The 14,614-nt window shown below is 41.4% G+C and overlaps 1 protein-coding gene across 2 annotated transcripts in view; it reads left to right on the forward strand.

The window, feature by feature from the left end:
• PTGR1 (prostaglandin reductase 1) overlaps positions 1–14,614 on the forward strand; it is an 82,708-nt gene that overhangs the window by 25,625 nt on the left and 42,469 nt on the right. Inside the window, exon 1 of one of the 2 annotated variants that reach the window (XM_057720100.1) lies at positions 10–169. The exons of the other annotated variant lie outside the window; for it this stretch is intronic. The gene's annotated coding sequence lies outside the window, so the exon portion shown is untranslated. Of the gene's footprint in view, positions 1–9; positions 170–14,614 lie in introns of those variants that run through there. 2 annotated transcript variants of the gene reach the window in all.

Consider the following 14,614-nt stretch of genomic DNA (forward strand, 5'->3'; position numbering starts at 1 on the left):
CCGCCTCAACCGCTTCCTTCGCGACCGTCGTTGGGGGAGCGGGATGCTTCGGCCGCCCGGCCGCTTCCGGTTTGTCCGTGAACGCGTTTCCAGCCCAGCGGCCAGAGGATGTGTCCTCAGTCGGACGGACCAGAAGGATGTCTCTGTGCCTGAGGTTCACTTAACCAGGGTATGCAAAGCGCGTTACTGTCCACAGTACCCTTCTCACGCAGTCTTTTACGTGTCATGACTCCGTCTGCTGCCATCGGTAGTCTGGCTCTCCTGGTTATCAACGTCAAGATGTGTGCCCAGGGTTTTAAAGCTGGGTCTCAGCCCCGGACTCCGTCTCACTAACTCCATTCTGCCTCTCCAAAAGGAAGTTCAACTTAGAGACTCTAGGCCCTCTCTGCCTTAAAGTTCATGGCCATCTAGTTCCGGGTTTCTTAGCCTCTGCACTATTGACATTTGGACTGGATATTTCTTTGCCTTGCAGGCGCTGTCTTATGCATTGTACGATGTTTAGCAGTATCTCTGGCCTCTACACGCTAGATGCCAGTAGTACCACCACCTCAGTCGTGGCAATCAAAAATGTATTCGCGTATTCTCGAAAGTGTTCTGAGGGTACGTCTGCCAGAAAAGATGTAGGTCGCTCAGTTAAATTTGAACTTCAGATAAACATATTATGTCCCAAATATTGCATGGAACTCTATAGCAACATGAAGAACTTTACCTCGAAAAAAGTTGTTTCTATCATTCGCTCAGTAAATATTTCTTGAGTCTTTACTATGGACTAGACACTCTTGTAGGCTCTGGGGACATAGTGGTGAGCAAGATAGACGAGGTTCTTGATCTCAAGGAGCATATATTCTGGTGGAGGATGACAGACAATAAATAAGCAAATAAATAAACTGAGATATAATAAATTCTTTTAAGAAAATGAAACAAGGTAAAGTTAAATAGTATTATATAGCATATATCATACTATAAATGTGTATGTGTATTATATAAACATATATGTATTATATATATATGAATGAAAGAGAGAGAGATAGAATTAATGGAAACACATAGGAGAGTTGCCAAACTTAAAATTATCAGAGTCAGGGACAAGTGTTAGGGTCAGTTATCTAGGAGGAATTAACATCTACACTGACTGTAAAGGAAAAATAGAGGATAATTTGATGGGTGGCAGTAAGGCAGACGTTTTGGGATAAAGGAATTGTGAAGTAAGCCCCAAGAACAGAAAACAGACAGGCAAGAAAGAAACATGAAGCTTTTCAAGAAGTAAAGACAGCCCATATGCCTGGGATGGGGTTGGGGGTGAGGAATGAGGAGTGGAGGGAATGAAGCCGGAAGAAGCCGTTTTATTCCGTGTTGAAATATTGCTCTTTACCCTGAGAGCAGTGGAGAGGCAGTGGAGAGTTTTTTTTTTTTTTTTTTGGGGGGGTACACCAGGTTCAATCAACTGTTTTTATACACATATCCCCGTATTCCCTCCCTTCCTTGACGCCCCCCCTTCGAGTCCCCCCCACCCTCCCTGCCCCAGTCCTCTAAGGCATCTTCCATCCTCGAGTTGGACTCCCTTTGTTATACAACAACTTCCAGTGGAGAGTTTTTAAGTAATAAAGTGACACCTTCAGATTTGCATTTCAGAACAATTACTCTGCCTGAGAAAATGAGCTGGGAGATGTCAGGAAGACGGTTATGAGACAGTTATAAGAGTCCAAGTAAGAAATGCTACAGGCGTGTTTCAGGGTAGTAGCACTGAGAATGGAGAAAAGCTGAGATGCATTTATGAAGCAAAATGGGCAGTTTTTAATCACTGGTTCTGGGGGAGTAAAGGGGAGCAATGAGTCCTGAAAACCCTCAGGTTTCTAGATTAAGAAACCAGATGCCATTTCTGAAATAAGGAACACAGAAGGAAGGTAAACTTATGGTGTAAGGTGATGCATTCATTTGAGACATGCTGTGAGATGCCAGCCATCTCCACATCAGATACATTGTTTGCATACTTGAAACATCTGATGATTCTCATTGAACCTTGTCTCCCATGAAGCTCTTCAGCTATGCAGGTTTCCCACTCCACTTCCTTCAGGCACACTCCTTCAAGAGCTCCTGTAGAAGCTCATTGCTACCTGTTCAGGGCTCTCCTTCCCAAATGGAAGGAATCCCCATGCTGCCCGGAGATAAAGGAAATTCTCTACATTACGAATTTGGTCATGTTACTCTTACCCAACTTCACCCTCAGATTAGGATTCATATACCTTAGCATGGCTTTCAGGATTCCATAAAAACCTAGGGTCTCACATGCTCTGCTTCTGCTCATACTGGTCCCTCTGCCTGAAATATCATCCCTCTCCCACTTAAAGGCCTTCCAACCTCCTGTATCCTACTGGGTCTATCCTAAGCATCTCCTCTCTTTGGACACTTCCCTTCCCAGGTTATAGTCCCAGAGCTGATTTAGAGCTCTCTGTTCAATCTAAAACTAATGTAGGGAAGACTCACTTCAAAGCAGACAGAACTTTAGTCTGTGGCTGTTATGAGTTTATTGCCTCTGAGCTGCAAAGTCCATCATCCCTTGCCTAGGGAACAGCACTCTGCAGACTGCATTTCCCTGCTGCCAGCTGGCTGGTTGCTATAAACTCTGCCAGTAGAGGGTGCTTGAAGCACACTACAAGGCTGGAAAAGGAACAGGGGACTTTCCCCCCTCAAAGTAAACAGATCTGTGTGCAGATTTCTCTGTGTGGCACCACTTTGCTTTGCCTTCACATTGGTGACGGCTCCTGTTGTGGGTTGAATTGTGTCTCCCCAAAAAGATATGTTCAAGTCCTGACCTCTGGTACCAGTGAATATGTCTTTATTTGGAAATACGGTGTTTGCAGATGTAATCAGTTAAAATGAAGTCCCTGAATCCAGTGACCTTATAAGAAGAAAAAACAGATGTGCACACAGGGAAGACAAACATGTGAAGGCAGAAGCAGAAACTGCAGTTATGCTACCACAAGGCAGAGAATGCCAAGGACTGCCGGCAACCACCAAAAGCTAGGAGAGAGGCTTGGAGGAGATTCTCCCTCAGAGGCCCCAGAAGGAACCAACCCTGCCAACACCTTGATTTCAACTTACAACCTCTAGAACTGTGAAACAAGCGTGTGTACACTTTAAAATGGCTATGGTGGTAGATTTTATGGGGTTTTTTTCAGATCTTTATTGGAGTATAATTGCTTTACAATGTTGTGTTAGTTTCTGCTGTACAACAAAGTGAATCAGCTGTATGTATACATGTATCCCCATATTCCCTCCTTCTTGAGGCTGCCTCCCACCCTCTCTATCCCACTCCCCTAGGTTGTCACCAAGCACCAAGCTGATCTCCCTGTGCTATGCAGAAGCCTCCTACTAGCCATCCATTTTACATTTGGTAGTGTATATTTATGTAATGTTTATACACAACAAAAAATTTAAAAGAAATAGTAAATGCAAAGGGTAGCTACTACCCTTGCAACTGAGGGAAAAGTAAATAAATAAGGAACTTAGAAACTCTGAGGAGGCTCTTGCCGCAAGTCTGAGATTATTTTTTTGTTGCTGTGGTGAAATACACATAACAAAATTTACTGTCTGAACCAGTGTTTTTATTTATTTATTTATTTATTTTAGATTGATGTATAATTGACATGCAGTATTATATTAGTTTCAAGCATACCATTTTAAAGTGTACAATTCAGGGGACTTCCCTGCTGGTGCAGTGGTTAAGAATCCACCTGCCAATGCAGGGGACACAGATTCGATCCCTGGGCCAGGAAGATCCCACATGCCGCGGAGCAACTAAACCCATGCGCCACAACTACTGAGCCTGTGCTCTAGAGCCTGCAAGCCATAACTATGGAGCCCATGTGCCACAACTACTGAAGCCTGTGTGCCTAGAGCCTGTGCTCTGCAACAAGAGAAGCCACTGCAATAAGAAGCCCTCACACCACCACAAAGAGTAGCCCCCGCTCACCACAACTAGAGAGAGCCCGCACGCAGCAACAAAGACCCAACACAACCAATAAATAAAAAACAAATTTATTTTTTTTTAAAAAGTGTACAATTCAGTAGCATGAAGTACCTTCACGATTTTGTGCAACCATCACCATGATCTAGTTCTAGGACCTTTCCTCATCCCCAGAGGAAATCCTGTACCTATTAAGCATGCATGTACTACTCCTATTGCTCTGTACCCCTTAGGGTTCTCTTTTACACCTTTTGGTTGTTAACCATGGCCAGCATCATCAAGGAGGATGCCTAAGCTGAGGTTAGAACTCTGAAGGAAGGCAAGACAAACTAGATGGCAGCCAGGGAGGACCATAGAAGGGCCAAGCCAGGCAAGGGTCAGATGATAGACTAGTCGTGTCAGCAGGGCTACATCCTGGACAGAATTACCCTTCTCAGCGAGGTGGATGATGTGCTTGAAAAGTGTTGACCTGCCCAGGTCTCATTTCATCTTTCTCATCGTAGAAAACTCCATGAAACAGAATCTGGAATAAAATATTAGTAAAACCACCAAATAGTAAATTGAAAACCGTGGATGGGATGCAAAAGTTCCTAGAAATATATAAAATGCCAAAACGTGGTGTTTGTATAAATATTAAGGAAACTGAAAAAGTCATCAGACTGTCTCTCCTGAAAAGAACAAGTTGTTACCAAAAATAGAAGACTTTCAAAACCTGCCTACTTCTTTTTATGAGGTTAGTGTAATATAGATTCCAAAACCAGGTAAGGGCAATACAAGAAAATAATAACTAATTGAATCCGACAGTGTTTGTAAAAAGCCCTACATTTTGATCCAATAGAAATGGATGTACTACCAACTGCAGCTGCAGGGCTCTTCCCATTTGCAATGTTTTCCCCAAAACCCCTGTCAACAGAGCAGAACTTCTTCCTTCCTGACCTTCTTTCCCAAGGCTATACTAGAAGAAGCAAGGAGGCTTATCATTCATTGGTTAGTTTCATACTAGAACACAAGCAAGGAATGGGGTTTAAGAGCTATTATCTCCTGTGGCTGAAGTGCTTAGGTTAAAACACGTTCAATAAATCAGAACAATAAATGAAAACAATCTTCTGGGTGGGTTGTGTTGACAAATATTAAATTATTTGAGCAATAACGTCTGAAGCCAAAGCATCCTTATTATCTAATCTCTGGCCTTTGACTCTATTTATTTTAATCCAGAGTTCAAGATTAGACGAACAAACATGAAATTTTGAGATGTAGTCTATACATTCTATTCTTTATTTATCTATTTCTTGGATTTCTTTATAAGGTCTATACAAGAAGAAATGATAAGCATAGTAAACAGTGATGTCTTCAAAGATAACCTCTAGTCAAATGACCTCAATGAGTTAGTAGACTTATAGCCTGAAACAGAGTTCATGATTAGCAACTTGATCACAGCTGAATTTTGGATTCTGGTAACTGAGATTGATCTCTGCAGTGTTTCTAAGTGTGGATAAACAGTATTGGAAAGTCACATAGAATACAACTAAATATCTAGTATCAGTATGGACTTGAAACTTCCATAAGCTTAACCTTATTTCATTTGATGTTAACTTGTCACAGACCAAGCACACATCCTTATTCCAAAATAAGGCTCTGTTAATAGTAACATTTGCAAATTTGCAAGTACACTCACAATTAATTCACACACATTGCAGGAAGTCTCAGAATGTTTCTTTTCCAAGTGAAGAAAAAAATGCTCCAATGCATATATGTTTTAAAAATAAAATCACAGATTAAAAAGCTAATTCAACTTGAGTCTGTTGGTGACTTTAAGAATACAACACCAAAAGCACAATCCATGAAAGAAATCATTGATAAGTTGAACTTCATTAAAATTTAAAAACTTCTGCTTTGTGAAAGACAGTGTGGAGAGAATGAGAAGACAAGCCACAAACTGGGAGAAAATATTTGCAAAAGACGCATCTGATAAAGAACTGTTAGCCAAAATATACAGAGAACTCTCAAACCTCAACAATGAGAAAACAAAAGACCTGATTAAAAGATGGGCCAAAAATCTTAAGAGACACCTCACCAAAGAAGATATACAGATGGCAAGCAAGCATATGAAAAGATGTTCCACATCGTATGTCATCAGGGAAATGCAAATTGAAACAACGAGCTATCACTACACATCTATTAGAATGGCTGAAATCCAGAACACTGACAACACCGAATGCTGAGGACGATGTGGAGCAATGGGAGCTCTCATTCTTTGCTGGTGGAAATGCAAAAGGGCACAGTGACTTTGGAAGACAGTTTGGCATTTTCTTATAAAACTAAACATACTCTTACCATACAATCCAGCAATTGCACTCCCTGGTATTTACCCAGAGGAGTTCAAAATGTGTCCACACAAAAACCTGCATATGGATGTTTATAGCAGTTTTACTGATAATTGCCAAAACTTGGAAGCACCAAGTTTGTCCTTCAGTAACTGAATGGGTAAATGTGGTACATCCAGGAGATGGAATATTATTCAGGGTTAAAAAGAAATGAGCTATCAAGCCATGAAAAGACATGGAGGAAGCTTAAATGCATATTACTAAGTGAAAGAAACCAAATTGAAAATGATTTCAACTATATGACATTCTGGAAAAGGCAAAACTATGGAGACAGTAAAAAAAAAAAAAACCGTGGTTGTAAGGGGTTGGGAGAGGGAGGGATGAATAGGCAAAGCACAGAAGATTTTTAGGACAGTGAAAATACTCCATATGATATTATAATGATGGATACATGTCATTATACATTTGTCCAAACAAATAGAATGTTACACAGGAATAAATGAGCCCTAATGTAAACTGTTGACTTTGGGTGATTGTGATGTGTCAATGTAGAGTCATCAGTTGTAACAAATGTGCCACTCACTCTGGTATGGGATGTTGATAACGGGGGAGGAGGTTATGCATGTGGTGGAAAGGGGCATATGGGAAATCTCTGTACCTTCCCCTCAATTTTGTTGTGAACCTAAAAAATTGTCTGCAAATAAACACTAAGGCCATAATGCCTTAGCGTTCAATAAATACTTTCTGAATAATGAATAAATTGATTAATCTACCAGGCAAATAATCTGGGTAAAATAATTTGGATTCAGTTGACTTTGTCTGCATATCCAACAGCAAAACAGTAAAGATAAAAAACTACTCTAATCATAGATTTTAGCCTGATGGGTCTACACTGTCCAACTAGAGCAGTACGGTTGTCATAAGTCGTAGTCCCAGATAGCTGACACTTGTACTGCCATGCTGGGTGACTGCTGATTGGTTGACCAAAATTCATAGACCAATGCAGATATATCTATAATCTCCATTTAGCTGAGATGAGAGAAGACCTCTTGTTATAATTTCTGGGTATCTTAAAAGGTCTTTCCATTCAAATTGAGTATACTTTCTTCATACTTCCATTAACTTGCTTGACCTAAAAGTTGGTGTATATTGAGTAAAAGTTATACCTACGCACTCACAAATCAATAGTTGAAAAACCACCACTCCATGTATGACTTTGGGATATTGCAGTATTTTAAAGTTCACTATAAGGCAAGCAATTGATACAAGATCATTTTTTTTTAAAAATAAAGAATATTTTTAAACTGGGCTGGGAGGAGGGGCTCACTCAAAGCCAGCATTACTCTTGAACTTCCTTTTGGTCCTGTCTCTAGCCCAGACCTCTGATAGCGTGCATGAGGTGGTTTATATAATCGGAATATCATGAATTTCATTGCCAACCCCATTTTTAAAGTTTGTCAGACTGGTATGAATATAACCTCACTTCTGCTTTCTTGATATATGCCTCCTTTTTTAAGTGTTAACATACATTTCTTCCTTACCTCTTCTATCAGCCATCCACTTGAAAAATGGAGGGGGGGATAGGTTCTGTCTATATTCATTCCATTTTTTTTCACATCCACTTGTCCTTTACGGTCCCGCCCACTCAGTCACTTCTGTGGAGAAACTCATTTTACAATTCTCCCACGGTTCCAGCATTCTTATTTAGAGCAAGCGGGAAAATCGCACAACTCATACAGCCCACTCCTAGTGGGTTTATATCCTGGACCCGCTAGGTCATCAAGGAGATAGACGCCAACTGCTTACTTGCTGATCACCAGAGAGCCACAGATAGAATCTGGTTGAGCAGAAATTCTAGAGAGCTCTCATCCTGGCCCCACATCTCTCCAACTGGCTCCAATGCATCCAACAGAGACTATGCCAGTTCCAAAATCATCCACAGAAGAATGCTACCCATCCCCGCACAGTCTGCTACAGGTGTCTAATGGCTGAAATCCACAATTTACAATGGTTCCAATTTTTCTTAGCCTTTCTTCAGAAGTAATGAATGAAACACTTTTTAAAACCAAGCATCTACAAAAGGAAGATAAACCCATCTGATTGGTTGCCTAGATAGAAGGGAGAAAACTAAACATAGCTCCAATGCCCATTCCCCTGGCGAGCTTCATAACTGGTTGCTGGTTCAGAGGATTTTGAGCCAAACATACAATTTAAACACTGGTGTTTGGCTTCATTTTTAAAGGGAGGAGACGGATTTGCGAAGAACAGTCTCCAATGTGCAGGCTAACACCTATTTACTTTTAGTCTAAATAATCTGTGAAGTTAGGTAAACAGCCCTGTCAGAAATATTCTCTATAATAAGGTTTTATATGGAAAGCTTGAGGACACATGAATATACTAATTAGCATAATATCCACTCAGGTGTCTGGCTCCAGACCATGAGCAGAAGATGTAAATTTGGGAGGCTTTAGTCTACAAGGGGCTTCTGTCTTTTTATTTGCAGTGAAAAGCTTCGAGTTGATACAGAAGAGCTTGCTTATGCAGGAGCAAATAAATAACCCAAGTAAGCCTGAGAAAGTTAGAAGAGTTGCGATCCACATACTACTTTAAACCTTTTATAGGAGGAGAGAAACTTCTGCCGTCATTGCAGGAAGAAAAGAAAAGATGAGTGCAGATGCAGGGAACTTGGTAGTTTTGACCACAAAAAGAAGAAAGGTCTCTGGTCTGATGGTTTCTATTTTCTCAATGAAGCATAAGATAAAAGTATCTCTTGAGGGTTGAGATGTGAGAACAGAAGTCAAAGTATAAAATTGTTATGACATTGTATGAGAAAGCAAATTTACTGGAAAACCCTGGAGTTGCTGGACAGGTTTGAGTGTGCCTACACATGGTGTGTGATAATTAAATTAAACCCAGTCGGTCTGGTTGTATGATTTTTCACAACGTTCAGCTTTCATGGGAAAGAATGGAAAGGTCAATGGCTGGTTTTATTCCGGAACTTATGCCAAGGCGATTGATGGAGGAAGAGAGAAGCCAGGAAGCTGAAGGCATTTGCCAGGGAGTAATTATAGTGGAGCACATTAGAATCTTATCTGAACTAAACTGGACTAAAAATTAATGTCCAGGATGATTATGGTAATAAAAGGCCCCAAAGTCAAAACCAGGGAAAGAAGAGCACATAAAGGAATTCCCTGGCAGCCCAGTGATTAGGACTCCGAGCTTTCACTGCAGAGAGTCCAGGTTCAACCCCTGGCCAGGGAACTAAGATCCTGCAAGCTGCGAGGTGTGGCAAAAAAAAAAAAAAAGGAGCACGTAAATAAAAGACCCATAAAGGATCCTTAATAAGGATATTAAAAATTGAGCTTTGTGCTCTGCCAGCTCCTCATTGCTTGTTCCTTTCCTAATAAGAGGATTTTCAACAAGCCTGACAATTGTAGTGATGGCCTTAGCAAAAATCACTAGCATTGCATTTCAGTCTCAGCCAAGACAAGCATGCCCAAAAGTGTCCAAGTAGAACCCTCAGCCTGTGCTATGAGAACCCAAGCAAGAGGTGTTTCTTCTCCCAAGCCTTTAGAAAGATAGAAGAACATAGACAACTTTCTTGCTGACTCACTTTTTTCCTGGCCAAAAGCTTCTAGCTGGGCATGCAGTAATCTAGCAGAAAAATGGGTGCCTGTTGTTAAACCCCACTCCCACGGACACAGAATTTGGGATGGCCAGCATGGAGCTTGTGGGACACAGGCAGAATGAGGTTGTCCCACGGCCATGTGGAGGTGAGGAGATGCAAAGGTGGAATTGTGTGCAGCAGATAATTAAGCATCAGGTACAAGGTAATGCGATGGCAAGCAGAGACCCCAGAGCAGATTTCATGGCTTCAGAATGCCAGGCAGGAGCTGAGAGACATTTCCTGGGATGCTGTAGTCTAGCCCATAGTGATGTGTAATGAGGAGAGTATTAGGGGCCACGAGGCCATTTAGATTACACACATGCACACACACAATACACCCTCACACCCAGATCACCATTAACAAAGCACAACTAGTATTTCCCTGGGTTCCCCGCATTGAAAGCTACAACACTATACTTTTCAAACTGTAAAATGGGCATCTGAATTGCCTGAGGATCTTGTTTAAAATGTAATTTCTGAATCAGTAGGTCTAAAGTGAGACTTGAGATTCTGCATTTCTAACAAGCTCACAGCTGATGCTTATGCTGCTGGTCCAGGGACCAGCACTTGGAGGAGCAAGGTTCCAGTACTCTTTTTTTTTTTTTTTTTTTTTAATGTTTATTTATTTCGTTGCACTGGATCTTGGTTGTGACACACGGGCTCCTTAGTTGCAGCAGGTTGGCTCTTTAGTTGTGGCATGTGAACTCTTAGTTGCAGCATGCATGTGGAATCTAGTTCCCTGACCAGAGATGAAACCCAGGCCCCCTGCATTGGGAGCACAGAGTCTTATCCACTGCACCACCATGTTGCCACATCTGGCTCCCTGTGCACCAATGCCAAATAAAAATGCGGAGACAGAGAATTGGAAGATAAGAAATAGAGAGGTTTCTTATTTTCTTTGCTAGGCAAAAGGAACACACAGTAGGCTAGCGCCTCAAGAACTGTGCCCCCCTCCTTGGGGAATCTGAGAAGATTTTATATGTGAGGCTCACATTCTTGGGTATATGATAAGGATCAAAAGTAGTAAAGGTCTTGCATTTCTTTTCTTCTGCAAATTCATGGCCAAAGCTGGCATCAGGCAGTGCAGCAGCCAGGTCTGGTGTCCCTGAAGTTATCGACTCATGATCTTTCTGAAATAAAGAGTGCTACGAGGGAGTGTAGGGAGAGAGGAAATGCCAGGTGCAAAGGGTAATTTGTATGGAGTCAGAGAGTAATCAGCTTTGTGAAGGACAAGTCTAGCTACAAGTGTTTGTTAGTAGTAACAGCAAAAGAATAACCAAGATTGTTTAACTCTTTCAGGCTTGTTTCTGTTGTTTCCCCATGCTGTTCACTGTTTCCTTGTTTTTCCTGGTTATCAGGAGAGGAAAAAAACCTCATTTCTATTATTGTTGGCAACAACCAGGGAAGTCCCAAGTCTCCAGTACTCTTAACGGTGACCCATTCCCACAGCCATTCTTCTGTGTACTGGGATTTTCCATGAGTCCAGCTTCTCCTGAATCACATTCTCTTGTTATCTGTTCTGTGCCCTCATGAATTTGGCATGCCAAAGAATGGTAAAAGACAGAGTAGATACACTGGGTCCAAAGGGCCTTGGCCTGATGACTTGCATCCTTTGAAAAAACCAAAGTAGCTGTCCTCCAGCTTCAGATTTGACCATGTGTAAATCATGGTAGGAGAACCAGGCAGTGTCTACCACTGGGATTTTCTCTCTGGAGCTAGTACCAGTCCTCATTCTTCTAATAGTGTTTGCCCCTCAGAAGGGTTTCCCAGATGTCTTTCTTGGTAGCCTATATTCTCTTAGGAATGAGTCAGCTACTATTAGGATGTCATTGGTACTGAATGGGTTGAGGAAGTAACAGGGACAAAACTATAGTTGCTATGAAATGAGGAAGTTGCTGGGAATTGTGCATCGCATGCTGGAATGGTGAGGAAGGGGGACCTGAGATCCTGGAGGAAGTTCAGAAATGCAAATTCTTTTCAAATTTTCTGCGGCTTTACCATTTGGCTACTGATTAGTGATTTTGAATAATGGCCACATGGATTTAGATTCCAAAGGTCATTAATAGTACCCTTCAAACCAGAAGATAAGATGGGGACCATGGTTGCATGTGGGAGAAGCTGGATGGTGCCAAGGTTGTGCAATAAGGAAGTTATGAATTGAACCCTTTCAAATATTCATTTAGAGATGGAAGTGAAAAATGAAATTCCTTTTTTTTTTTTTGGCCGCACGGCTTGTGAGGTCTTAGTTCCCAGACGAGAGATCGAATCTGGGCCCTCAGCAGTGAAAGTGTGTGGTCCTAACCATTGGACAACCAGGGAATTCCCTGAAATTTCTTTTTTTTTTTTTTAGGTTTATTTTACTATTTATTTTTGGCTGCACATGGGCTTTCTCTAGTTGTGGAGAGCGAGGGCTTCTTATTGTGGTGGCTTCTCTTCTTGGGGAGCATGGGCTCTAGGTGTGCAGGCTTCAGTATTTGCAGCACGTGGGCTCAGTAGTTGTGGCACACAGGCTTAGTTGCTCCACAGCATGTGGGATCTTCCCGGCCCAGGGCTTGAACTCGTGTCTGCTGCATTGGCAGGCGGATTCTTAACCACTGTGCCACCAGGGAAGCCCTGACATTTTTTTTTAATTAATTAAATTATTTTTGGTTGCCCAATAATGCTTCTTTAAACATGACTGCATGCTTCTGTACTCTCTAATGGTCAAGAGATGTGAAGGGGCTGAGATTTTTAACCTTCCTTTGCAAGCTAGTTAGCCTGCCACATGGATGCTGGTAGAAGACTCAAAACTCCCGGGTCAGAGACAAAGGACTTTATTACTTATGGCACAGCAAGCAGCATGAGGTTCATGTTCATGTTGGTTTCCTCTTGCCACCCCCCAAGTTCACAGGGGCAAGACAGAGGGACCCATGTGAATGCCAGACGATTTGCACCACAGCTGAGGAACTCTGAGCTTAGGGAGGCCAAATGTTTGATAAGAGACATTTTCACCAAAGGGAGACATTATTACACTAGATAGAAAACAAAACTGCCCCCTGCTCTGGAGGGAGACCCTGTATCTTCCAAGGCTGTTTGGAGAAAATAGTCCAGAACAAGGTGATCAGTGCCTCTGCTCCCAAGACATGCAGAAACATGGAGAACTGTCTCCCAACAAAAACAATAGTAGCTACCCTCCTATAGCACTTACTGTGCATTAAGCACAGTTCTAAGTGCTTTGGTGCTTTATATACATTATCTCATTTAATCCCCACGACAATTCTCTGAGATAATCCCCATTTCACAGATGAGAACATTGAATTTTATAATGATACAGAATGGTAGAGCGTCTATAATGATTTATTGGACTGGCCAAAAAGTTCATTCAGGTTTTTCCATAAGACATTTTAGAAAAACCCAGATGAATTTTTTGGCCAACCCAATAGACCACTGGAGATTCTGACCCCCTAGTTTTGGAAGGGGCATGATGTTTATTTTTAACAAGCCCCACAGGTTATTCTGATAGATATCAAGCCTTAAGAATCACTAATTTAAAAGATAAGCACCATCTTTTGAATTGTGTTAACTATTTAGCAAAGCTTGTCACTCTTTTCTATATTTGTGCTTACCCAATAAAGCCAAGAATTTTATTTCCTTTTATTTAAAACACGGGATTTTGAGTTCTTACTGTGTAAGGAAGACTCAGAATCAAAAAGGAAAAAAAGCATAGATTGTTGGCAATAAAAGTGATTAAAGAAAGTACAAGCTTTGAAAAGACTGGCTCATATTTAAAAAAGACAACATGTATTTTTTAAATAAATTTATTTATTGATTTTTATTTATTGGCTGCATTGGGTCTTCATTGCTGCGCGTGGGCTTTCTGTACTTGTGGTGAGCACGGGCTACTCTTCATTGCGGTGTGCAGGCTTCTCATTGCAGTGGCTTCTCTTGCTGCGGAGCGCGGGCTCTAGGCTCACAGACTTCAGTAGTTGCAGAGCGTGGGCTCATTAGTTGTGGCTTGAGGGCTCTAGAGCGCAGGCTCAGTAATTGTGGTTCACGGGCTTAGTTGCCGCGAGGCATCAGGGATCTTTGAGGACCGGGGCTCGAACCCGTGTCCCCTGCATTGGCAGGCAGATTCTTAAGCACTGTGCTACCAGGGAAGCCCCACAACATGTATTTAAATGAAAAGAAAATCACAAGATTGCCAACATTTCCAAGTTTACATTCAGTATGTTCTTAGTGGAAAAATCTGTTTTCTCACATGATTGTGATAGCTCTGAATGTTGCAAATCTGCAAAAGGTGAGCATTGAAAACACTAAGGATGGAGTTATGTCAGGGAGGAAGTATATAACTTATGGGAAAAATTCAAGGTTTATTCATTTTGGCACTAAAACTATGCAGGGTAAAAAAAAAAAAAAAAGAGGTTTGCAGGGTGATGACCCTGGGTTTCTGTCTGCTTGTTTGTTTATGGTTTAGGGTACAAAATTTTAATTCCTGGATTGAGAAATGTGGTGTGCATGTTTCCCCACAATGGTGACACGGCAGGGTGTTGTTTGCATCCATAAAAGATAAGCACCATCTTTTGAATTGTGTTAACTATTTAGCAAAGCTTGTCACTCTTTTCTATATTTGTGCTTACCCAATAAAGCCAAGAATTTTATTTCCTTTTATTTAAAACA

The sequence above is a fragment of the Hippopotamus amphibius genome, chromosome 2 (genome assembly GCF_030028045.1).
Source record: "Hippopotamus amphibius kiboko isolate mHipAmp2 chromosome 2, mHipAmp2.hap2, whole genome shotgun sequence".
Taxonomy (NCBI): domain Eukaryota; kingdom Metazoa; phylum Chordata; class Mammalia; order Artiodactyla; family Hippopotamidae; genus Hippopotamus; species Hippopotamus amphibius.